Below are 19,519 nucleotides of genomic sequence, written 5' to 3' on the forward strand. Positions count from 1 at the left end.
CAAAACTGCAAGGTCTAGCCGACTAGATGCTTAAAAGTACAAAACTCACTAGGACCAGAGCCTACGGCCACACCACACTGAATGCGCCCGATCTCGTCTGATCTCGGAAGCTAAGCAGTGTCCGGCCTAGTTAGTACCTGGATGGGAGACCGCCTGGGAATACCAGGTGCTGTAGGCTGTTTTGTGCTCCATGATTAGTAATTGCACAACTTCTCAATTACTTTTCAAATTTGGTATGTTTCCAAAATAATTTTATCCCGTTTTATAGCGGAAATGTTGGACAACATTATGAGGGCTGGAGCTACCTATTTACATATAATTAGCATACAGGTAGTGTGTTCATGGGTAATAAATCGACTTTCACATGTAATGCAGTACAGAGAATATTGAGTCCTTCAAGAGGCATGAAAGAAAGCCGTTATTGTGTTGATTGTTCTCTCCATCTCCCTGCAACAGAAACAGGATGGATGGATTAAAGTTATCCTACCAGACATAGGAGTCCTGAATGGGCCCACCAGTCTTATATATCTCGCCTGATCGAGCCTGATCGAGCGATGAGCGTGGTATCATGTTGCAAGTGGCTGCATGGCTTAGCTTACTAAATGCAAATGCATAAGAGTAATATTCTTAGCATTTCTAGAGCCTACGGCCACACCACACTGAATGCGCCCGATCTCGTCTGATCTCGGAAGCTAAGCAGTGTCGGGCCTAGTTAGTACCTGGATGGGAGACTGCCTGGGAATACCAGGTGCTGTAGGCTTTTTTGTGCTCCAAGTTCAGGAAGTGAGCCATTTCTCAATTGCCTTTCAAAACTGCAAGGTCTAGCCGACTAGATGCTTAAAAGTACAAAACTCACTAGGCCCAGAGCCTACGGCCACACCACACTGAATGCGCCCGATCTCGTCTGATCTCGGAAGCTAAGCAGTGTCGGGCCTAGTTAGTACCTGGATGGGAGACCGCCTGGGAATACCAGGTGCTGTAGGCTATTTTGTGCTCCATGATTAGTAATTGCGCAACTTCTCAATTACTTTTCAAATTTGGTATGTTTCCAAAATAATTTTATCCCCTTTTATAGCGGAAATGTTGGACAACATTATGAGGGCTGGAGCTACCTATTTACATATAATTAGCATACAGGTAGTGTGTTCATGGGTAATAAATCGACTTTCACATGTAATGCAGTACAGAGAATATTGAGTCCTTCAAGAGGCATGAAAGAAAGCCGTTATTGTGTTGATTGTTCTCTCCACCTCCCTGCAACAGAAACAGGATGGATGGATTAAAGTTATCCTACCAGACATAGGAGTCCTGAATGGGCCCACCAGTCTTATATATCTCGCCTGATCAAGCGCTGATCGAGCGATGAGCGTGGTATCATGTTGCAAGTGGCTGCATGGCTTAGCTTACTAAATGCAAATGCATAAGAGTAATATTCTTAGCATTTCTAGAGCCTACGGCCACACCACACTGAATGCGCCTGATCTCGGAAGCTAAGCAGTGTCGGGCCTAGTTAGTACCTGGATGGGAGACCGCCTGGGAATACCAGGTGCTGTAGGCTTTTTTGTGCTCCAAGTTCAGGAAGTGAGCCATTTCTCAATTGCCTTTCAAAACTGCAAGGTCTAGCCGACTAGATGCTTAAAAGTACAAAACTCACTAGGCCCAGAGCCTACGGCCACACCACACTGAATGCGCCCGATCTCGTCTGATCTCGGAAACTAAGCAGTGTCGGGCCTCGTTAGTACCTGGATGGGAGACCGCCTGGGAATACCAGGTGCTGTAGGCTTTTTTGTGCTCCAAGTTCAGGAAGTGAGCCATTTCTCAATTGCCTTTCAAAACTGCAAGGTCTAGCCGACTAGATGCTTAAAAGTACAAAACTCACTAGGACCAGAGCCTACGGCCACACCACACTGAATGCGCCCGATCTCGTCTGATCTCAGAAGCTAAGCAGTGTCGGGCCTAGTTAGTACCTGGATGGGAGACTGCCTGGGAATACCAGGTGCTGTAGGCTTTTTTGTGCTCCAAGTTCAGGAAGTGAGCCATTTCTCAATTGCCTTTCAAAACTGCAAGGTCTAGCCGACTAGATGCTTAAAAGTACAAAACTCACTAGGCCCAGAGCCTACGGCCACACCACACTGAATGCGCCCGATCTCGTCTGATCTCGGAAGCTAAGCAGTGTCGGGCCTAGTTAGTACCTGGATGGGAGACCGCCTGGGAATACCAGGTGCTGTAGGCTATTTTGTGCTCCATGATTAGTAATTGCACAACTTCTCAATTACTTTTCAAATTTGGTATGTTTCCAAAATAATTTGATCCCGTTTTATAGCGGAAATGTTGGACAACATTATGAGGGCTGGAGCTACCTATTTACATATAATTAGCATACAGGTAGTGTGTTCATGGGTAATAAATCGACTTTCACATGTAATGCAGTACAGAGAATATTGAGTCCTTCAAGAGGCATGAAAGAAAGGCGTTATTGTGTTGATTGTTCTCTCCACCTCCCTGCAACAGAAACAGGATGGATGGATTAAAGTTATCCTACCAGACATAGGAGTCCTGAATGGGCCCACCAGTCTTATATATCTCGCCTGATCGAGCGCTGATCGACCGATGAGCGTGGTATCATGTTGCAAGTGGCTGCATGGCTTAGCTTACTAAATGCAAATGCATAAGAGTAATATTCTTAGCATTACTCGAGCCTACGGCCACACCACACTGAATGCGCCCGATCTCGTCTGATCTCGGAAGCTAAGCAGTGTCGGGCCTAGTTAGTACCTGGATGGGAGACCGCCTGGGAATACCAGGTGCTGTAGGCTTTTTTGTGCTCCAAGTTCAGGAAGTGAGCCATTTCTCAATTGCCTTTCAAAACTGCAAGGTCTAGCCGACTAGATGCTTAAAAGTACAAAACTCACTAGGCCCAGAGCCTACGGCCACACCACACTGAATGCGCCCGATCTCGTCTGATCTCGGAAGCTAAGCAGTGTCGGGCCTAGTTAGTACCTGGATGGGAGACCGCCTGGGAATACCAGGTGCTGTAGGCTTTTTTGTGCTCCAAGTTCAGGAAGTGAGCCATTTCTCAATTGCCTTTCAAAACTGCAAGGTCTAGCCGACTAGATGCTTAAAAGTACAAAACTCACTAGGACCAGAGCCTACGGCCACACCACACTGAATGCCCCCGATCTCGTCTGATCTCGGAAGCTAAGCAGTGTCGGGCCTAGTTAGTACCTGGATGGGAGACCGCCTGGGAATACCAGGTGCTGTAGGCTTTTTTGTGCTCCAAGTTCAGGAAGTGAGCCATTTCTCAATTGCCTTTCAAAACTGCAAGGTCTAGCCGACTAGATGCTTAAAAGTACAAAACTCACTAGGCCCTGAGCCTACGGCCACACCACACTGAATGCGCCCGATCTCGTCTGATCTCGGAAGCTAAGCAGTTTCAGGCCTAGTTAGTACCTGGATGGGAGACCGCCTGGGAATACCAGGTGCTGTAGGCTATTTTGTGCTCCATGATTAGTAATTGCACAACTTCTCAATTACTTTTCAAATTTGGTATGTTTCCAAAATAATTTTATCCCGTTTTATAGCGGAAATGTTGGACAACATTATGAGGGCTGGAGCTACCTATTTACATATAATTAGCATACAGGTAGTGTGTTCATGGGTAATAAATCGACTTTCACATGTAATGCAGTACAGAGAATATTGAGTCCTTCAAGAGGCATGAAAGAAAGCCGTTATTGTGTTGATTGTTCTCTCCACCTCCCTGCAACAGAAACAGGATGGATGGATTAAAGTTATCCTACCAGACATAGGAGTCCTGAATGGGCCCACCAGTCTTATATATCTCGCCTGATCGAGCCTGATCGAGCGATGAGCGTGGTATCATGTTGCAAGTGGCTGCATGGCTTAGCTTACTAAATGCAAATGCATAAGAGTAATATTCTTAGCATTTCTAGAGCCTACGGCCACACCACACTGAATGCGCCCGATCTCGTCTGATCTCGGAAGCTAAGCAGTGTCGGGCCTAGTTAGTACCTGGATGGGAGACCGCCTGGGAATACCAGGTGCTGTAGGCTATTTTGTGCTCCATGATTAGTAATTGCGCAACTTCTCAATTACTTTTCAAATTTGGTATGTTTCCAAAATAATTTTATCCCGTTTTATAGCGGAAATGTTGGACAACATTATGAGGGCTGGAGCTACCTATTTACATATAATTAGCATACAGGTAGTGTGTTCATGGGTAATAAATCGACTTTCACATGTAATGCAGTACAGAGAATATTGAGTCCTTCAAGAGGCATGAAAGAAAGCCGTTATTGTGTTGATTGTTCTCTCCACCTCCCTGCAACAGAAACAGGATGGATGGATTAAAGTTATCCTACCAGACATAGGAGTCCTGAATGGGCCCACCAGTCTTATATATCTCGCCTGATCAAGCGCTGATCGAGCGATGAGCGTGGTATCATGTTGCAAGTGGCTGCATGGCTTAGCTTACTAAATGCAAATGCATTAGAGTAATATTCTTAGCATTACTCGAGCCTACGGCCACACCACACTGAATGCGCCCGATCTCGTCTGATCTCGGAAGCTAAGCAGTGTCGGGCCTAGTTAGTACCTGGATGGGAGACCGCCTGGGAATACCAGGTGCTGTAGGCTTTTTTGTTCTCCAAGTTCAGGAAGTGAGCCATTTCTCAATTGCCTTTCAAAACTGCAAGGTCTAGCCGACTAGATGCTTAAAAGTACAAAACTCACTAGGCCCAGAGCCTACGGCCACACCACACTGAATGCGCCCGATCTGGTCTGATCTCGGAAGCTAAGCAGTGTCGGGCCTAGTTAGTACCTGGATGGGAGACCGCCTGGGAATACCAGGTGCTGTAGGCTTTTTTGTGCTCCAAGTTCAGGAAGTGAGCCATTTCTCAATTGCCTTTCAAAACTGCAAGGTCTAGCCGACTAGATGCTTAAAAGTACAAAACTCACTAGGACCAGAGCCTACGGCCACACCACACTGAATGCGCCCGATCTCGTCTGATCTCGGAAGCTAAGCAGTGTCGGGCCTAGTTAGTACCTTGATGGGAGACTGCCTGGGAATACCAGGTGCTGTAGGCTTTTTTGTGCTCCAAGTTCAGGAAGTGAGCCATTTCTCAATTGCCTTTCAAAACTGCAAGGTCTAGCCGACTAGATGCTTAAAAGTACAAAACTCACTAGGCCCAGAGCCTACGGCCACACCACACTGAATGCGCCCGATCTCGTCTGATCTCGGAAGCGAAGCAGTGTCGGGCCTAGTTAGTATCTGGATGGGAGACCGCCTGGGAATACCAGGTGCTGTAGGCTATTTTGTGCTCCATGATTAGTAATTGCGCAACTTCTCAATTACTTTTCAAATTTGGTATGTTTCCAAAATAATTTTATCCCGTTTTATAGCGGAAATGTTGGACAACATTATGAGGGCTGGAGCTACCTATTTACATATAATTAGCATACAGGTAGTGTGTTCATGGGTAATAAATCGACTTTCACATGTAATGCAGTACAGAGAATATTGAGTCCTTCAAGAGGCATGAAAGAAAGCCGTTATTGTGTTGATTGTTCTCTCCACCTCCCTGCAACAGAAACAGGATGGATGGATTAAAGTTATCCTACCAGACATAGGAGTCCTGAATGGGCCCACCAGTCTTATATATCTCGCCTGATCAAGCGCTGATCGAGCGATGAGCGTGGTATCATGTTGCAAGTGGCTGCATGGCTTAGCTTACTAAATGCAAATGCATAAGAGTAATATTCTTAGCATTTCTAGAGCCTACGGCCACACCACACTGAATGCGCCTGATCTCGTCTGATCTCGGAAGCTAAGCAGTGTCGGGCCTAGTTAGTACCTGGATGGGAGACCGCCTGGGAATACCAGGTGCTGTAGGCTTTTTTGTGCTCCAAGTTCAGGAAGTGAGCCATTTCTCAATTGCCTTTCAAAACTGCAAGGTCTAGCCGACTAGATGCTTAAAAGTACAAAACTCACTAGGCCCAGAGCCTACGGCCACACCACACTGAATGCGCCCGATCTCGTCTGATCTCGGAAGCTAAGCAGTGTCGGGCCTAGTTAGTACCTGGATGGGAGACCGCCTGGGAATACCAGGTGCTGTAGGCTTTTTTGTGCTCCAAGTTCAGGAAGTGAGCCATTTCTCAATTGCCTTTCAAAACTGCAAGGTCTAGCCGACTAGATGCTTAAAAGTACAAAACTCACTAGGACCAGAGCCTACGGCCACACCACACTGAATGCGCCCGATCTCGTCTGATCTCAGAAGCTAAGCAGTGTCGGGCCTAGTTAGTACCTGGATGGGAGACTGCCTGGGAATACCAGGTGCTGTAGGCTTTTTTGTGCTCCAAGTTCAGGAAGTGAGCCATTTCTCAATTGCCTTTCAAATCTGCAAGGTCTAGCCGACTAGATGCTTAAAAGTACAAAACTCACTAGGCCCAGAGCCTACGGCCACACCACACTGAATGCGCCCGATCTCGTCTGATCTCGGAAGCTAAGCAGTGTCGGGCCTAGTTAGTACCTGGATGGGAGACCGCCTGGGAATACCAGGTGCTGTAGGCTATTTTGTGCTCCATGATTAGTAATTGTGCAACTTCTCAATTACTTTTCAAATTTGGTATGTTTCCAAAATAATTTTATCCCGTTTTATAGCGGAAATGTTGGACAACATTATGAGGGCTGGAGCTACCTATTTACATATAATTAGCATACAGGTAGTGTGTTCATGGGTAATAAATCGACTTTCACATGTAATGCAGTACAGAGAATATTGAGTCCTTCAAGAGGCATGAAAGAAAGCCGTTATTGTGTTGATTGTTCTCTCCACCTCCCTGCAACAGAAACAGGATGGATGGATTAAAGTTATCCTACCAGACATAGGAGTCCTGAATGGGCCCACCAGTCTTATATATCTCGCCTGATCAAGCGCTGATCGAGCGATGAGCGTGGTATCATGTTGCAAGTGGCTGCATGGCTTAGCTTACTAAATGCAAATGCATTAGAGTAATATTCTTAGCATTACTCGAGCCTACGGCCACACCACACTGAATGCGCCCGATCTCGTCTGATCTCGGAAGCTAAGCAGTGTCGGGCCTAGTTAGTACCTGGATGGGAGACCGCCTGGGAATACCAGGTGCTGTAGGCTTTTTTGTTCTCCAAGTTCAGGAAGTGAGCCATTTCTCAATTGCCTTTCAAAACTGCAAGGTCTAGCCGACTAGATGCTTAAAAGTACAAAACTCACTAGGCCCAGAGCCTACGGCCACACCACACTGAATGCGCCCGATCTCGTCTGATCTCGGAAGCTAAGCAGTGTCGGGCCTAGTTAGTACCTGGATGGGAGACCGCCTGGGAATACCAGGTGCTGTAGGCTTTTTTGTGCTCCAAGTTCAGGAAGTGAGCCATTTCTCAATTGCCTTTCAAAACTGCAAGGTCTAGCCGACTAGATGCTTAAAAGTACAAAACTCACTAGGACCAGAGCCTACGGCCACACCACACTGAATGCGCCCGATCTCGTCTGATCTCGGAAGCTAAGCAGTGTCGGGCCTAGTTAGTACCTGGATGGGAGACCGCCTGGGAATACCAGGTGCTGTAGGCTTTTTTTGTGCTCCAAGTTCAGGAAGTGAGCCATTTCTCAATTGCCTTTCAAAACTGCAAGGTCTAGCCGACTAGATGCTTAAAAGTACAAAACTCACTAGGACCAGAGCCTACGGCCACACCACACTGAATGCGCCCGATCTAGTCTGATCTCGGAAGCTAAGCAGTGTCGGGCCTAGTTAGTACCTGGATGGGAGACGGCCTGGGAATACCAGGTGCTGTAGGCCTTTTTGTGCTCCAAGTTCAGGAAGTGAGCCATTTCTCAATTGCCTTTCAAAACTGCAAGGTCTAGCCGACTAGATGCTTAAAAGTACAAAACTCACTAGGACCAGAGCCTACGGCCACACCACACTGAATGCGCCCGATCTCGTCTGATCTCGGAAGCTAAGCAGTGTCGGGCCTAGTTAGTACCTGGATGGGAGACCGCCTGGGAATACCAGGTGCTGTAGGCTTTTTTGTGCTCCAAGTTCAGGAAGTGAGCCATTTCTCAATTGCCTTTCAAAACTGCAAGGTCTAGCCGACTAGATGCTTAAAAGTACAAAACTCACTAGGCCCAGAGCCTACGGCCACACCACACTGAATGCGCCCGATCTCGTCTGATCTGGGAAGCTAAGTAGTGTCGGGCCTAGTTAGTACCTGGATGGGAGACCGCCTGGGAATACCAGGTGCTGTAGGCTATTTTGTGCTCCATGATTAGTAATTGCACAACTTCTCAATTACTTTTCAAATTTGGTATGTTTCCAAAATAATTTTATCCCGTTTTATAGCGGAAATGTTGGACAACATTATGAGGGCTGGAGCTACCTATTTACATATAATTAGCATACAGGTAGTGTGTTCATGGGTAATAAATCGACTTTCACATGTAATGCAGTACAGAGAATATTGAGTCCTTCAAGAGGCATGAAAGAAAGCCGTTATTGTGTTGATTGTTCTCTCCACCTCCCTGCAACAGAAACAGGATGGATGGATTAAAGTTATCCTACCAGACATAGGAGTCCTGAATGGGCCCACCAGTCTTATATATCTCGCCTGATCGAGCGCTGATCGAGCGATGAGCGTGGTATCATGTTGCAAGTGGCTGCATGGCTTAGCTTACTAAATGCAAATGCATAAGAGTAATATTCTTAGCATTACTAGAGCCTACGGCCACACCAGACTGAATGCGCCCGATCTCGTCTGATCTCGGAAGCTAAGCAGTGTCGGGCCTAGTTAGTACCTGGATGGGAGACCGCCTGGGAATACCAGGTGCTGTAGGCTTTTTTGTGCTCCAAGTTCAGGAAGTGAGCCATTTCTCAATTGCCTTTCAAAACTGCAAGGTCTAGCCGACTAGATGCTTAAAAGTACAAAACTCACTAGGCCCAGAGCCTACGGCCACACCACACTGAATGCGCCCGGTCTCGTCTGATCTCGGAAGCTAAGCAGTGTCGGGCCTAGTTAGTACCTGGATGGGAGACCGCCTGGGAATACCAGGTGCTGTAGGCTTTTTTGTGCTCCAAGTTCAGGAAGTGAGCCATTTCTCAATTGCCTTTCAAAACTGCAAGGTCTAGCCGACTAGATGCTTAAAAGTACAAAACTCACTAGGACCAGAGCCTACGGCCACACCACACTGAATGTGCCCGATCTCGTCTGATCTCGGAAGCTAAGCAGTGTTGGGCCTAGTTAGTACCTGGATGGGAGACCGCCTGGGAATACCAGGTGCTGTAGGCTATTTTGTGCTCCATGATTAGTAATTGCACAACTTCTCAATTACTTTTCAAATTTGGTATGTTTCCAAAATAATTTTATCCCGTTTTATAGCGGAAATGTTGGACAACATTATGAGGGCTGGAGCTACCTATTTACATATAATTAGCATACAGGTAGTGTGTTCATGGGTAATAAATCGACTTTCACATGTAATGCAGTACAGAGAATATTGAGTCCTTCAAGAGGCATGAAAGAAAGCCGTTATTGTGTTGATTGTTCTCTCCATCTCCCTGCAACAGAAACAGGATGGATGGATTAAAGTTATCCTACCAGACATAGGAGTCCTGAATGGGCCCACCAGTCTTATATATCGAGCCTGATCGAGCGCTGATCGAGCGATGAGCGTGGTATCATGTTGCAAGTGGCTGCATGGCTTAGCTTACTAAATGCAAATGCATAAGAGTAATATTCTTAGCATTGCTAGAGCCTACGGCCACACCAGACTGAATGCGCCCGATCTCGTCTGATCTCGGAAGCTAAGCAGTGTCGGGCCTAGTTAGTACCTGGATGGGAGACCGCCTGGGAATACCAGGTGCTGTAGGCTTTTTTGTGCTCCAAGTTCAGGAAGTGAGCCATTTCTCAATTGCCTTTCAAAACTGCAAGGTCTAGCCGACTAGATGCTTAAAAGTACAAAACTCACTAGGCCCAGAGCCTACGGCCACACCACACTGAATGCGCCCGATCTCGTCTGATCTCGGAAGCTAAGCAGTGTCGGGCCTAGTTAGTACCTGGATGGGAGACCGCCTGGGAATACCAGGTGCTGTAGGCTATTTTGTGCTCCATGATTAGTAATTGCACAACTTCTCAATTACTTTTCAAATTTGGTATGTTTCCAAAATAATTTTATCCCGTTTTATAGCGGAAATGTTGGACAACATTATGAGGGCTGGAGCTACCTATTTACATATAATTAGCATACAGGTAGTGTGTTCATGGGTAATAAATCGACTTTCACATGTAATGCAGTACAGAGAATATTGAGTCCTTCAAGAGGCATGAAAGAAAGCCGTTATTGTGTTGATTGTTCTCTCCACCTCCCTGCAACAGAAACAGGATGGATGGATTAAAGTTATCCTACCAGACATAGGAGTCCTGAATGGGCCCACCAGTCTTATATATCTCGCCTGATCGAGCCTGATCGAGCGATGAGCGTGGTATCATGTTGCAAGTGGCTGCATGGCTTAGCTTACTAAATGCAAATGCATAAGAGTAATATTCTTAGCATTTCTAGAGCCTACGGCCACACCACACTGAATGCGCCCGATCTCGTCTGATCTCGGAAGCTAAGCAGTGTCGGGCCTAGTTAGTACCTGGATGGGAGACCGCCTGGGAATACCAGGTGCTGTAGGCTTTTTTGTGCTCCAAGTTCAGGAAGTGAGCCATTTCTCAATTGCCTTTCAAAACTGCAAGGTCTAGCCGACTAGATGCTTAAAAGTACAAAACTCACTAGGCCCAGAGCCTACGGCCACACCACACTGAATGCGCCCGATCTCGTCTGATCTCGGAAGCTAAGCAGTGTCGGGCCTAGTTAGTACCTGGATGGGAGACCGCCTGGGAATACCAGGTGCTGTAGGCTTTTTTGTGCTCCAAGTTCAGGAAGTGAGCCATTTCTCAATTGCCTTTCAAAACTGCAAGGTCTAGCCGACTAGATGCTTAAAAGTACAAAACTCACTAGGACCAGAGCCTACGGCCACACCACACTGAATGCGCCCGATCTCGTCTGATCTCAGAAGCTAAGCAGTGTCGGGCCTAGTTAGTACCTGGATGGGAGACCGCCTGGGAATACCAGGTGCTGTAGGCTTTTTTGTGCTCCAAGTTCAGGAAGTGAGCCATTTCTCAATTGCCTTTCAAAACTGCAAGGTCTAGCCGACTAGATGCTTAAAAGTACAAAACTCACTGGGCCCAGAGCCTACGGCCACACCACACTGAATGCGCCCGATCTCGTCTGATCTCGGAAGCTAAGCAGTGTCGGGCCTAGTTAGTACGTGGATGGGAGACCGCCTGGGAATACCAGGTGCTGTAGGCTATTTTGTGCTCCATGATTAGTAATTGCACAACTTCTCAATTACTTTTCAAATTTGGTATGTTTCCAAAATAATTTTATCCCGTTTTATAGCGGAAATGTTGGACAACATTATGAGGGCTGGAGCTACCTATTTACATATAATTAGCATACAGGTAGTGTGTTCATGGGTAATAAATCGACTTTCACATGTAATGCAGTACAGAGAATATTGAGTCCTTCAAGAGGCATGAAAGAAAGCCGTTATTGTGTTGATTGTTCTCTCCACCTCCCTGCAACAGAAACAGGATGGATGGATTAAAGTTATCCTACCAGACATAGGAGTCCTGAATGGGCCCACCAGTCTTATATATCTCGCCTGATCGAGCCTGATCGAGCGATGAGCGTGGTATCATGTTGCAAGTGGCTGCATGGCTTAGCTTACTAAATGCAAATGCATAAGAGTAATATTCTTAGCATTTCTAGAGCCTACGGCCACACCACACTGAATGCGCCCGATCTCGTCTGATCTCGGAAGCTAAGCAGTGTCGGGCCTAGTTAGTACCTGGATGGGAGACTGCCTGGGAATACCAGGTGCTGTAGGCTTTTTTGTGCTCCAAGTTCAGGAAGTGAGCCATTTCTCAATTGCCTTTCAAAACTGCAAGGTCTAGCCGACTAGATGCTTAAAAGTACAAAACTCACTAGGCCCAGAGCCTACGGCCACACCACACTGAATGCGCCCGATCTCGTCTGATCTCGGAAGCTAAGCAGTGTCGGGCCTAGTTAGTACCTGGATGGGAGACCGCCTGGGAATACCAGGTGCTGTAGGCTATTTTGTGCTCCATGATTAGTAATTGCGCAACTTCTCAATTACTTTTCAAATTTGGTATGTTTCCAAAATAATTTTATCCCGTTTTATAGCGGAAATGTTGGACAACATTATGAGGGGTGGAGCTACCTATTTACATATAATTAGCATACAGGTAGTGTGTTCATGGGTAATAAATCGACTTTCACATGTAATGCAGTACAGAGAATATTGAGTCCTTCAAGAGGCATGAAAGAAAGCCGTTATTGTGTTGATTGTTCTCTCCACCTCCCTGCAACAGAAACAGGATGGATGGATTAAAGTTATCCTACCAGACATAGGAGTCCTGAATGGGCCCACCAGTCTTATATATCTCGCCTGATCAAGCGCTGATCGAGCGATGAGCGTGGTATCATGTTGCAAGTGGCTGCATGGCTTAGCTTACTAAATGCAAATGCATAAGAGTAATATTCTTAGCATTACTCGAGCCTACGGCCACACCACACTGAATGCGCCCGATCTCGTCTGATCTCGGAAGCTAAGCAGTGTCGGGCCTAGTTAGTACCTGGATGGGAGACCGCCTGGGAATACCAGGTGCTGTAGGCTTTTTTGTGCTCCAAGTTCAGGAAGTGAGCCATTTCTCAATTGCCTTTCAAAACTGCAAGGTCTAGCCGACTAGATGCTTAAAAGTACAAAACTCACTAGGCCCAGAGCCTACGGCCACACCACACTGAATGCGCCCGATCTCGTCTGATCTCGGAAGCTAAGCAGTGTCGGGCCTAGTTAGTACCTGGATGGGAGACCGCCTGGGAATACCAGGTGCTGTAGGCTTTTTTGTGCTCCAAGTTCAGGAAGTGAGCCATTTCTCAATTGCCTTTCAAAACTGCAAGGTCTAGCCGACTAGATGCTTAAAAGTACAAAACTCACTAGGACCAGAGCCTACGGCCACACCACACTGAATGCGCCCGATCTCGTCTGATCTCGGAAGCTAAGCAGTGTAGGGCCTAGTTAGTACCTGGATGGGAGACCGCCTGGGAATACCAGGTGCTGTAGGCTTTTTTGTGCTCCAAGTTCAGGAAGTGAGCCATTTCTCAATTGCCTTTCAAAACTGCAAGGTCTAGCCGACTAGATGCTTAAAAGTACAAAACTCACTAGGCCCTGAGCCTACGGCCACACCACACTGAATGCGCCCGATCTCGTCTGATCTCGGAAGCTAAGCAGTGTCGGGCCTAGTTAATACCTGGATGGGATTCCGCCTGGGAATACCAGGTGCTGTAGGATATTTTGTGCTCCATGATTAGTAATTGCACAACTTCTCAATTACTTTTCAAATTTGGTATGTTTCCAAAATAATTTTATCCCGTTTTATAGCGGAAATGTTGGACAACATTATGAGGGCTGGAGCTACCTATTTACATATAATTAGCATACAGGTAGTGTGTTCATGGGTAATAAATCGACTTTCACATGTAATGCAGTACAGAGAATATTGAGTCCTTCAAGAGGCATGAAAGAAAGCCGTTATTGTGTTGATTGTTCTCTCCACCTCCCTGCAACAGAAACAGGATGGATGGATTAAAGTTATCCTACCAGACATAGGAGTCCTGAATGGGCCCACCAGTCTTATATATCTCGCCTGATCGAGCGCTGATCGAGCGATGAGCGTGGTATCATGTTGCAAGTGGCTGCATGGCTTAGCTTACTAAATGCAAATGCATAAGAGTAATATTCTTAGCATTACTAGAGCCTACGGCCACACCACACTGAATGCGCCCGATCTCGTCTGATCTCGGAAGCTAAGCAGTGTCGGGCCTAGTTAGTACCTGGATGGGAGACTGCCTGGGAATACCAGGTGCTGTAGGCTTTTTTGTGCTCCAAGTTCAGGAAGTGAGCCATTACTCAATTGCCTTTCAAAACTGCAAGGTCTAGCCGACTAGATGCTTAAAAGTACAAAACTCACTAGGCCCAGAGCCTACGGCCACACCACACTGAATGCGCCTGATCTCGGAAGCTAAGCAGTGTCGGGCCTAGTTAGTACCTGGATGGGAGACCGCCTGGGAATACCAGGTGCTGTAGGCTTTTTTGTGCTCCAAGTTCAGGAAGTGAGCCATTTCTCAATTGCCTTTCAAAACTGCAAGGTCTAGCCGACTAGATGCTTAAAAGTACAAAACTCACTAGGACCAGAGCCTACGGCCACACCACACTGAATGCGCCCGATCTCGTCTGATCTCGGAAGCTAAGCAGTGTCGGGCCTAGTTAGTACCTGGATGGGAGACCGCCTGGGAATACCAGGTGCTGTAGGCTTTTTTGTGCTCCAAGTTCAGGAAGTGAGCCATTTCTCAATTGCCTTTCAAAACTGCAAGGTCTAGCCGACTAGATGCTTAAAAGTACAAAACTCACTAGGCCCAGAGCGTACGGCCACACCACACTGAATGCGCCCGATCTCGTCTGATCTCGGAAGCTAAGCAGTGTCGGGCCTAGTTAGTACCTGGATGGGAGACAGCCTGGGAATACCAGGTGCTGTAGGCTATTTTGTGCTCCATGATTAGTAATTGCACAACTTCTCAATTACTTTTCAAATTTGGTATGTTTCCAAAATAATTTTATCCCGTTTTATAGCGGAAATGTTGGACAACATTATGAGGGCTGGAGCTACCTATTTACATATAATTAGCATACAGGTAGTGTGTTCATGGGTAATAAATCGACTTTCACATGTAATGCAGTACAGAGAATATTGAGTCCTTCAAGAGGCATGAAAGAAAGCCGTTATTGTGTTGATTGTTCTCTCCACCTCCCTGCAACAGAAACAGGATGGATGGATTAAAGTTATCCTACCAGACATAGGAGTCCTGAATGGGCCCACCAGTCTTATATATCTCGCCTGATCGAGCCTGATCGAGCGATGAGCGTGGTATCATGTTGCAAGTGGCTGCATGGCTTAGCTTACTAAATGCAAATGCATAAGAGTAATATTCTTAGCATTTCTAGAGCCTACGGCCACACCACACTGAATGCGCCCGATCTCGTCTGATCTCGGAAGCTAAGCAGTGTCGGGCCTAGTTAGTACCTGGATGGGAGACCGCCTGGGAATACCAGGTGCTGTAGGCTTTTTTGTGCTCCAAGTTCAGGAAGTGAGCCATTTCTCAATTGCCTTTCAAAACTGCAAGGTCTAGCCGACTAGATGCTTAAAAGTACAAAACTCACTAGGCCCAGAGCCTACGGCCACACCACACTGAATGCGCCCGATCTCGTCTGATCTCGGAAGCTAAGCAGTGTCGGGCCTAGTTAGTACCTGGATGGGAGACCGCCTGGGAATACCAGGTGCTGTAGGCTTTTTTGTGCTCCAAGTTCAGGAAGTGAGCCATTTCTCAATTGCCTTTCAAAACTGCAAGGTCTAGCCGACTAGATGCTTAAAAGTACAAAACTCACTAGGACCAGAGCCTACGGCCACACCACACTGAATTCGTCTGATCTCAGAAGCTAAGCAGTGTCGGGCCTAGTTAGTACCTGGATGGGAGACCGCCTGGGAATACCAGGTGCTGTAGGCTTTTTTGTGCTCCAAGTTCAGGAAGTGAGCCATTTCTCAATTGCCTTTCAAAACTGCAAGGTCTAGCCGACTAGATGCTTAAAAGTACAAAACTCACTAGGCCCAGAGCCTACGGCCACACCACACTGAATGCGCCCGATCTCGTCTGATCTCGGAAGCTAAGCAGTGTCGGGCCTAGTTAGTACCTGGATGGGAGACCGCCTGGGAATACCAGGTGCTGTAGGCTATTTTGTGCTCCATGATTAGTAATTGCACAACTTCTCAATTACTTTTCAAATTTGGTATGTTTCCAAAATAATTTTATCCCGTTTTATAGCGGAAATGTTGGACAACATTATGAGGGCTGGAGCTACCTATTTACATATAATTAGCATACAGGTAGTGTGTTCATGGGTAATAAATCGACTTTCACATGTAATGCAGTACAGAGAATAATGAGTCCTTCAAGAGGCATGAAAGAAAGCCGTTATTGTGTTGATTGTTCTCTCCACCTCCCTGCAACAGAAACAGGATGGATGGATTAAAGTTATCCTACCAGACATAGGAGTCCTGAATGGGCCCACCAGTCTTATATATCTCGCCTGATCGAGCCTGATCGAGCGATGAGCGTGGTATCATGTTGCAAGTGGCTGCATGGCTTAGCTTACTAAATGCAAATGCATAAGAGTAATATTCTTAGCATTTCTAGAGCCTACGGCCACACCACACTGAATGCGCCCGATCTCGTCTGATCTCGGAAGCTAAGCAGTGTCGGGCCTAGTTAGTACCTGGATGGGAGACTGCCTGGGAATACCAGGTGCTGTAGGCTTTTTTGTGCTCCAAGTTCAGGAAGTGAGCCATTTCTCAATTGCCTTTCAAAACTGCAAGGTCTAGCCGACTAGATGCTTAAAAGTACAAAACTCACTAGGCCCAGAGCCTACAGCCACACCACACTGAATGCGCCCGATCTCGTCTGATCTCGGAAGCTAAGCAGTGTCGGGCCTAGTTAGTACCTGGATGGGAGACCGCCTGGGAATACCAGGTGCTGTAGGCTATTTTGTGCTCCATGATTAGTAATTGCGCAACTTCTCAATTACTTTTCAAATTTGGTATGTTTCCAAAATAATTTTATCCCGTTTTATAGCGGAAATGTTGGACAACATTATGAGGGCTGGAGCTACCTATTTACATATAATTAGCATAGAGGTAGTGTGTTCATGGGTAATAAATCGACTTTCACATGTAATGCAGTACAGAGAATATTGAGTCCTTCAAGAGGCATGAAAGAAAGCCGTTATTGTGTTGATTGTTCTCTCCACCTCCCTGCAACAGAAACAGGATGGATGGATTAAAGTTATCCTACCAGACATAGGAGTCCTGAATGGGCCCACCAGTCTTATATATCTCGCCTGATCGAGCGCTGATCGAGCGATGAGCGTGGTATCATGTTGCAAGTGGCTGCATGGCTTAGCTTACTAAATGCAAATGCATAAGAGTAATATTCTTAGCATTACTCGAGCCTACGGCCACACCACACTGAATGCGCCCGATCTCGTCTGATCTCGGAAGCTAAGCAGTGTCGGGCCTAGTTAGTACCTGGATGGGAGACCGCCTGGGAATACCAGGTGCTATAGGCTTTTTTGTGCTCCAAGTTCAGGAAGTGAGCCATTTCTCAATTGCCTTTCAAAACTGCAAGGTCTAGCCGACTAGATGCTTAAAAGTACAAAACTCACTAGGCCCAGAGCCTACGGCCACACCACACTGAATGCGCCCGATCTCGTCTGATCTCGGAAGCTAAGCAGTGTCGGGCCTAGTTAGTACCTGGATGGGAGACCGCCTGGGAATACCAGGTGCTGTAGGCTTTTTTGTGCTCCAAGTTCAGGAAGTGAGCCATTTCTCAATTGCCTTTCAAAACTGCAAGGTCTAGCCGACTAGATGCTTAAAAGTACAAAACTCACTAGGACCAGAGCCTACGGCCACACCACACTGAATGCGCCCGATCTCGTCTGATCTCGGAAGCTAAGCAGTGTCGGGCCTTGTTAGTACCTGGATGGGAGACCGCCTGGGAATACCAGGTGCTGTAGGCTTTTTTGTGCTCCAAGTTCAGGAAGTGAGCCATTTCTCAATTGCCTTTCAAAACTGCAAGGTCTAGCCGACTAGATGCTTAAAAGTACAAAACTCACTAGGCCCTGAGCCTACGGCCACACCACACTGAATGCGCCCGATCTCGTCTGATCTCGGAAGCTAAGCAGTGTCGGGCCTAGTTAGTACCTGGATGGGAGACCGCCTGGGAATACCAGGTGCTGTAGGCTATTTTGTGCTCCATGATTAGTAATTGCACAACTTCTCAATTACTTTTCAAATTTGGTATGTTTCCAAAATAATTTTATCCCGTTTTATAGCGGAAATGTTGGACAACATTATGAGGGCTGGAGCTACCTATTTACATATAATTAGCATACAGGTAGTGTGTTCATGGGTAATAAATCGACTTTCACATGTAATGCAGTACAGAGAATATTGAGTCCTTCAAGAGGCATGAAAGAAAGCCGTTATTGTGTTGATTGTTCTCTCCACCTCCCTGCAACAGAAACAGGATGGATGGATTAAAGTTATCCTACCAGACATAGGAGTCCTGAATGGGCCCACCAGTCTTATATATCTCGCCTGATCGAGCGCTGATCGAGCGATGAGCGTGGTATCATGTTGCAAGTGGCTGCATGGCTTAGCTTACTAAATGCAAATGCATAAGAGTAATATTCTTAGCATTACTAGAGCCTACGGCCACACCACACTGAATGCGCCCGATCTCGTCTGATCTCGGAAGCTAAGCAGTGTCGGGCTTAGTTAGTACCTGGATGGGAGACTGCCTGGGAATACCAGGTGCTGTAGGCTTTTTTGTGCTCCAAGTTCAGGAAGTGAGCCATTTCTCAATTGCCTTTCAAAACTGCAAGGTCTAGCCGACTAGATGCTTAAAAGTACAAAACTCACTAGGCCCAGAGCCTACGGCCACACCACACTGAATGCGCCCGATCTCGTCTGATCTCGGAAGCTAAGCAGTGTCGGGCCTAGTTAGTACCTGGATGGGAGACCGCCTGGGAATACCAGGTGCTGTAGGCTATTTTGTGCTCCATGATTAGTAATTGCGCAACTTCTCAATTACTTTTCAAATTTGGTATGTTTCCAAAATAATTTTATCCCGTTTTATAGCGGAAATGTTGGACAACATTATGAGGGCTGGAGCTACCTATTTACATATAATTAGCATACAGGTAGTGTGTTCATGGGTAATAAATCGACTTTCACATGTAATGCAGTACAGAGAATATTGAGTCCTTCAAGAGGCATGAAAGAAAGGCGTTATTGTGTTGATTGTTCTCTCCACCTCCCTGCAACAGAAACAGGATGGATGGATTAAAGTTATCCTACCAGACATAGGAGTCCTGAATGGGCCCACCAGTCTTATATATCTCGCCTGATCGAGCGCTGATCGACCGATGAGCGTGGTATCATGTTGCAAGTGGCTGCATGGCTTAGCTTACTAAATGCAAATGCATAAGAGTAATATTCTTAGCATTACTCGAGCCTACGGCCACACCACACTGAATGCGCCCGATCTCGTCTGATCTCGGAAGCTAAGCAGTGTAGGGCCTAGTTAGTACCTGGATGGGAGACCGCCTGGGAATACCAGGTGCTGTAGGCTTTTTTTGTGCTCCAAGTTCAGGAAGTGAGCCATTTCTCAATTGCCTTTCAAAACTGCAAGGTCTAGCCGACTAGATGCTTAAAAGTACAAAACTCACTAGGCCCAGA

General features: G+C 46.6%; 55 non-coding genes and 3 pseudogenes across 55 annotated transcripts; all 58 read left to right on the plus strand.

Moving 5' to 3' along the window:
• Positions 1-59: 59 nt before the first annotated feature.
• On the plus strand, positions 60-178 carry LOC138479778 (5S ribosomal RNA). The gene has a single exon (XR_011273521.1). It is a non-coding gene; the product is annotated as a 5S ribosomal RNA (ribosomal RNA).
• A 463-nt stretch (positions 179-641) lies between these two features.
• Positions 642-760, plus strand: LOC138478371 (5S ribosomal RNA). The gene has a single exon (XR_011272245.1). It is a non-coding gene; the product is annotated as a 5S ribosomal RNA (ribosomal RNA).
• A 106-nt stretch (positions 761-866) lies between these two features.
• LOC138475795 (5S ribosomal RNA) lies at positions 867-985 on the plus strand. Its single transcript, XR_011269906.1, has one exon. It is a non-coding gene; the product is annotated as a 5S ribosomal RNA (ribosomal RNA).
• Positions 986-1,449: 464 nt separating this feature from the next.
• Positions 1,450-1,558, plus strand: LOC138474299 (5S ribosomal RNA; annotated as a pseudogene).
• Positions 1,559-1,664: 106 nt separating this feature from the next.
• Positions 1,665-1,783, plus strand: LOC138479904 (5S ribosomal RNA). The gene has a single exon (XR_011273636.1). It is a non-coding gene; the product is annotated as a 5S ribosomal RNA (ribosomal RNA).
• Positions 1,784-1,889: 106 nt separating this feature from the next.
• On the plus strand, positions 1,890-2,008 carry LOC138480024 (5S ribosomal RNA). The gene has a single exon (XR_011273745.1). It is a non-coding gene; the product is annotated as a 5S ribosomal RNA (ribosomal RNA).
• A 106-nt stretch (positions 2,009-2,114) lies between these two features.
• On the plus strand, positions 2,115-2,233 carry LOC138475796 (5S ribosomal RNA). The gene has a single exon (XR_011269907.1). It is a non-coding gene; the product is annotated as a 5S ribosomal RNA (ribosomal RNA).
• Positions 2,234-2,697: 464 nt separating this feature from the next.
• Positions 2,698-2,816, plus strand: LOC138475797 (5S ribosomal RNA). The gene has a single exon (XR_011269908.1). It is a non-coding gene; the product is annotated as a 5S ribosomal RNA (ribosomal RNA).
• Positions 2,817-2,922: 106 nt separating this feature from the next.
• On the plus strand, positions 2,923-3,041 carry LOC138475798 (5S ribosomal RNA). The gene has a single exon (XR_011269909.1). It is a non-coding gene; the product is annotated as a 5S ribosomal RNA (ribosomal RNA).
• Positions 3,042-3,147: 106 nt separating this feature from the next.
• Positions 3,148-3,266, plus strand: LOC138477808 (5S ribosomal RNA). The gene has a single exon (XR_011271733.1). It is a non-coding gene; the product is annotated as a 5S ribosomal RNA (ribosomal RNA).
• Positions 3,267-3,372: 106 nt separating this feature from the next.
• Positions 3,373-3,491, plus strand: LOC138480212 (5S ribosomal RNA). Its single transcript, XR_011273916.1, has one exon. It is a non-coding gene; the product is annotated as a 5S ribosomal RNA (ribosomal RNA).
• Positions 3,492-3,954: 463 nt separating this feature from the next.
• LOC138475799 (5S ribosomal RNA) lies at positions 3,955-4,073 on the plus strand. Its single transcript, XR_011269910.1, has one exon. It is a non-coding gene; the product is annotated as a 5S ribosomal RNA (ribosomal RNA).
• A 464-nt stretch (positions 4,074-4,537) lies between these two features.
• Positions 4,538-4,656, plus strand: LOC138475800 (5S ribosomal RNA). Its single transcript, XR_011269911.1, has one exon. It is a non-coding gene; the product is annotated as a 5S ribosomal RNA (ribosomal RNA).
• A 106-nt stretch (positions 4,657-4,762) lies between these two features.
• On the plus strand, positions 4,763-4,881 carry LOC138479139 (5S ribosomal RNA). The gene has a single exon (XR_011272941.1). It is a non-coding gene; the product is annotated as a 5S ribosomal RNA (ribosomal RNA).
• Positions 4,882-4,987: 106 nt separating this feature from the next.
• Positions 4,988-5,106, plus strand: LOC138478802 (5S ribosomal RNA). Its single transcript, XR_011272635.1, has one exon. It is a non-coding gene; the product is annotated as a 5S ribosomal RNA (ribosomal RNA).
• Positions 5,107-5,212: 106 nt separating this feature from the next.
• On the plus strand, positions 5,213-5,331 carry LOC138479382 (5S ribosomal RNA). Its single transcript, XR_011273162.1, has one exon. It is a non-coding gene; the product is annotated as a 5S ribosomal RNA (ribosomal RNA).
• Positions 5,332-5,795: 464 nt separating this feature from the next.
• On the plus strand, positions 5,796-5,914 carry LOC138478053 (5S ribosomal RNA). Its single transcript, XR_011271956.1, has one exon. It is a non-coding gene; the product is annotated as a 5S ribosomal RNA (ribosomal RNA).
• A 106-nt stretch (positions 5,915-6,020) lies between these two features.
• Positions 6,021-6,139, plus strand: LOC138475801 (5S ribosomal RNA). Its single transcript, XR_011269912.1, has one exon. It is a non-coding gene; the product is annotated as a 5S ribosomal RNA (ribosomal RNA).
• Positions 6,140-6,245: 106 nt separating this feature from the next.
• Positions 6,246-6,364, plus strand: LOC138480025 (5S ribosomal RNA). Its single transcript, XR_011273746.1, has one exon. It is a non-coding gene; the product is annotated as a 5S ribosomal RNA (ribosomal RNA).
• A 106-nt stretch (positions 6,365-6,470) lies between these two features.
• On the plus strand, positions 6,471-6,589 carry LOC138475803 (5S ribosomal RNA). The gene has a single exon (XR_011269914.1). It is a non-coding gene; the product is annotated as a 5S ribosomal RNA (ribosomal RNA).
• Positions 6,590-7,053: 464 nt separating this feature from the next.
• LOC138475804 (5S ribosomal RNA) lies at positions 7,054-7,172 on the plus strand. Its single transcript, XR_011269915.1, has one exon. It is a non-coding gene; the product is annotated as a 5S ribosomal RNA (ribosomal RNA).
• A 106-nt stretch (positions 7,173-7,278) lies between these two features.
• On the plus strand, positions 7,279-7,397 carry LOC138475806 (5S ribosomal RNA). Its single transcript, XR_011269916.1, has one exon. It is a non-coding gene; the product is annotated as a 5S ribosomal RNA (ribosomal RNA).
• Positions 7,398-7,503: 106 nt separating this feature from the next.
• LOC138475807 (5S ribosomal RNA) lies at positions 7,504-7,622 on the plus strand. The gene has a single exon (XR_011269917.1). It is a non-coding gene; the product is annotated as a 5S ribosomal RNA (ribosomal RNA).
• A 107-nt stretch (positions 7,623-7,729) lies between these two features.
• Positions 7,730-7,848, plus strand: LOC138480334 (5S ribosomal RNA). The gene has a single exon (XR_011274019.1). It is a non-coding gene; the product is annotated as a 5S ribosomal RNA (ribosomal RNA).
• A 106-nt stretch (positions 7,849-7,954) lies between these two features.
• Positions 7,955-8,073, plus strand: LOC138475808 (5S ribosomal RNA). Its single transcript, XR_011269918.1, has one exon. It is a non-coding gene; the product is annotated as a 5S ribosomal RNA (ribosomal RNA).
• A 106-nt stretch (positions 8,074-8,179) lies between these two features.
• On the plus strand, positions 8,180-8,298 carry LOC138480317 (5S ribosomal RNA). The gene has a single exon (XR_011274003.1). It is a non-coding gene; the product is annotated as a 5S ribosomal RNA (ribosomal RNA).
• Positions 8,299-8,762: 464 nt separating this feature from the next.
• Positions 8,763-8,881, plus strand: LOC138479168 (5S ribosomal RNA). Its single transcript, XR_011272967.1, has one exon. It is a non-coding gene; the product is annotated as a 5S ribosomal RNA (ribosomal RNA).
• Positions 8,882-8,987: 106 nt separating this feature from the next.
• LOC138478206 (5S ribosomal RNA) lies at positions 8,988-9,106 on the plus strand. Its single transcript, XR_011272095.1, has one exon. It is a non-coding gene; the product is annotated as a 5S ribosomal RNA (ribosomal RNA).
• Positions 9,107-9,212: 106 nt separating this feature from the next.
• Positions 9,213-9,331, plus strand: LOC138477798 (5S ribosomal RNA). Its single transcript, XR_011271724.1, has one exon. It is a non-coding gene; the product is annotated as a 5S ribosomal RNA (ribosomal RNA).
• Positions 9,332-9,795: 464 nt separating this feature from the next.
• Positions 9,796-9,914, plus strand: LOC138479169 (5S ribosomal RNA). Its single transcript, XR_011272968.1, has one exon. It is a non-coding gene; the product is annotated as a 5S ribosomal RNA (ribosomal RNA).
• Positions 9,915-10,020: 106 nt separating this feature from the next.
• On the plus strand, positions 10,021-10,139 carry LOC138475809 (5S ribosomal RNA). The gene has a single exon (XR_011269919.1). It is a non-coding gene; the product is annotated as a 5S ribosomal RNA (ribosomal RNA).
• Positions 10,140-10,602: 463 nt separating this feature from the next.
• LOC138475810 (5S ribosomal RNA) lies at positions 10,603-10,721 on the plus strand. Its single transcript, XR_011269920.1, has one exon. It is a non-coding gene; the product is annotated as a 5S ribosomal RNA (ribosomal RNA).
• Positions 10,722-10,827: 106 nt separating this feature from the next.
• On the plus strand, positions 10,828-10,946 carry LOC138475811 (5S ribosomal RNA). Its single transcript, XR_011269921.1, has one exon. It is a non-coding gene; the product is annotated as a 5S ribosomal RNA (ribosomal RNA).
• A 106-nt stretch (positions 10,947-11,052) lies between these two features.
• LOC138478988 (5S ribosomal RNA) lies at positions 11,053-11,171 on the plus strand. Its single transcript, XR_011272804.1, has one exon. It is a non-coding gene; the product is annotated as a 5S ribosomal RNA (ribosomal RNA).
• A 106-nt stretch (positions 11,172-11,277) lies between these two features.
• On the plus strand, positions 11,278-11,396 carry LOC138478610 (5S ribosomal RNA). Its single transcript, XR_011272461.1, has one exon. It is a non-coding gene; the product is annotated as a 5S ribosomal RNA (ribosomal RNA).
• A 463-nt stretch (positions 11,397-11,859) lies between these two features.
• On the plus strand, positions 11,860-11,978 carry LOC138478372 (5S ribosomal RNA). The gene has a single exon (XR_011272246.1). It is a non-coding gene; the product is annotated as a 5S ribosomal RNA (ribosomal RNA).
• Positions 11,979-12,084: 106 nt separating this feature from the next.
• LOC138475812 (5S ribosomal RNA) lies at positions 12,085-12,203 on the plus strand. The gene has a single exon (XR_011269922.1). It is a non-coding gene; the product is annotated as a 5S ribosomal RNA (ribosomal RNA).
• Positions 12,204-12,667: 464 nt separating this feature from the next.
• On the plus strand, positions 12,668-12,786 carry LOC138475813 (5S ribosomal RNA). Its single transcript, XR_011269923.1, has one exon. It is a non-coding gene; the product is annotated as a 5S ribosomal RNA (ribosomal RNA).
• Positions 12,787-12,892: 106 nt separating this feature from the next.
• LOC138475815 (5S ribosomal RNA) lies at positions 12,893-13,011 on the plus strand. The gene has a single exon (XR_011269925.1). It is a non-coding gene; the product is annotated as a 5S ribosomal RNA (ribosomal RNA).
• A 106-nt stretch (positions 13,012-13,117) lies between these two features.
• On the plus strand, positions 13,118-13,236 carry LOC138476172 (5S ribosomal RNA). Its single transcript, XR_011270247.1, has one exon. It is a non-coding gene; the product is annotated as a 5S ribosomal RNA (ribosomal RNA).
• A 106-nt stretch (positions 13,237-13,342) lies between these two features.
• Positions 13,343-13,461, plus strand: LOC138473856 (5S ribosomal RNA). Its single transcript, XR_011268964.1, has one exon. It is a non-coding gene; the product is annotated as a 5S ribosomal RNA (ribosomal RNA).
• A 464-nt stretch (positions 13,462-13,925) lies between these two features.
• LOC138478375 (5S ribosomal RNA) lies at positions 13,926-14,044 on the plus strand. The gene has a single exon (XR_011272248.1). It is a non-coding gene; the product is annotated as a 5S ribosomal RNA (ribosomal RNA).
• Positions 14,045-14,150: 106 nt separating this feature from the next.
• Positions 14,151-14,259, plus strand: LOC138474300 (5S ribosomal RNA; annotated as a pseudogene).
• A 106-nt stretch (positions 14,260-14,365) lies between these two features.
• On the plus strand, positions 14,366-14,484 carry LOC138475817 (5S ribosomal RNA). Its single transcript, XR_011269926.1, has one exon. It is a non-coding gene; the product is annotated as a 5S ribosomal RNA (ribosomal RNA).
• A 106-nt stretch (positions 14,485-14,590) lies between these two features.
• Positions 14,591-14,709, plus strand: LOC138480371 (5S ribosomal RNA). The gene has a single exon (XR_011274052.1). It is a non-coding gene; the product is annotated as a 5S ribosomal RNA (ribosomal RNA).
• A 463-nt stretch (positions 14,710-15,172) lies between these two features.
• LOC138475818 (5S ribosomal RNA) lies at positions 15,173-15,291 on the plus strand. The gene has a single exon (XR_011269927.1). It is a non-coding gene; the product is annotated as a 5S ribosomal RNA (ribosomal RNA).
• Positions 15,292-15,397: 106 nt separating this feature from the next.
• LOC138475819 (5S ribosomal RNA) lies at positions 15,398-15,516 on the plus strand. Its single transcript, XR_011269928.1, has one exon. It is a non-coding gene; the product is annotated as a 5S ribosomal RNA (ribosomal RNA).
• A 106-nt stretch (positions 15,517-15,622) lies between these two features.
• Positions 15,623-15,731, plus strand: LOC138474622 (5S ribosomal RNA; annotated as a pseudogene).
• A 106-nt stretch (positions 15,732-15,837) lies between these two features.
• On the plus strand, positions 15,838-15,956 carry LOC138475820 (5S ribosomal RNA). The gene has a single exon (XR_011269929.1). It is a non-coding gene; the product is annotated as a 5S ribosomal RNA (ribosomal RNA).
• A 463-nt stretch (positions 15,957-16,419) lies between these two features.
• Positions 16,420-16,538, plus strand: LOC138478376 (5S ribosomal RNA). The gene has a single exon (XR_011272249.1). It is a non-coding gene; the product is annotated as a 5S ribosomal RNA (ribosomal RNA).
• Positions 16,539-16,644: 106 nt separating this feature from the next.
• LOC138477661 (5S ribosomal RNA) lies at positions 16,645-16,763 on the plus strand. The gene has a single exon (XR_011271599.1). It is a non-coding gene; the product is annotated as a 5S ribosomal RNA (ribosomal RNA).
• Positions 16,764-17,227: 464 nt separating this feature from the next.
• Positions 17,228-17,346, plus strand: LOC138478779 (5S ribosomal RNA). The gene has a single exon (XR_011272615.1). It is a non-coding gene; the product is annotated as a 5S ribosomal RNA (ribosomal RNA).
• Positions 17,347-17,452: 106 nt separating this feature from the next.
• Positions 17,453-17,571, plus strand: LOC138475821 (5S ribosomal RNA). Its single transcript, XR_011269930.1, has one exon. It is a non-coding gene; the product is annotated as a 5S ribosomal RNA (ribosomal RNA).
• Positions 17,572-17,677: 106 nt separating this feature from the next.
• LOC138477865 (5S ribosomal RNA) lies at positions 17,678-17,796 on the plus strand. The gene has a single exon (XR_011271785.1). It is a non-coding gene; the product is annotated as a 5S ribosomal RNA (ribosomal RNA).
• Positions 17,797-17,902: 106 nt separating this feature from the next.
• Positions 17,903-18,021, plus strand: LOC138475822 (5S ribosomal RNA). Its single transcript, XR_011269931.1, has one exon. It is a non-coding gene; the product is annotated as a 5S ribosomal RNA (ribosomal RNA).
• A 464-nt stretch (positions 18,022-18,485) lies between these two features.
• LOC138479444 (5S ribosomal RNA) lies at positions 18,486-18,604 on the plus strand. Its single transcript, XR_011273218.1, has one exon. It is a non-coding gene; the product is annotated as a 5S ribosomal RNA (ribosomal RNA).
• Positions 18,605-18,710: 106 nt separating this feature from the next.
• LOC138475823 (5S ribosomal RNA) lies at positions 18,711-18,829 on the plus strand. Its single transcript, XR_011269932.1, has one exon. It is a non-coding gene; the product is annotated as a 5S ribosomal RNA (ribosomal RNA).
• Positions 18,830-19,293: 464 nt separating this feature from the next.
• Positions 19,294-19,412, plus strand: LOC138476184 (5S ribosomal RNA). The gene has a single exon (XR_011270258.1). It is a non-coding gene; the product is annotated as a 5S ribosomal RNA (ribosomal RNA).
• The last annotated feature ends 107 nt before the right edge of the window (positions 19,413-19,519 follow it).

Source organism: Ambystoma mexicanum, chromosome 8 (assembly GCF_040938575.1).
Source record: "Ambystoma mexicanum isolate Mex_15411 chromosome 8, UKY_AmexF1_1, whole genome shotgun sequence".
In the NCBI taxonomy this organism is placed as follows: Eukaryota; Metazoa; Chordata; class Amphibia; order Caudata; family Ambystomatidae; genus Ambystoma; species Ambystoma mexicanum.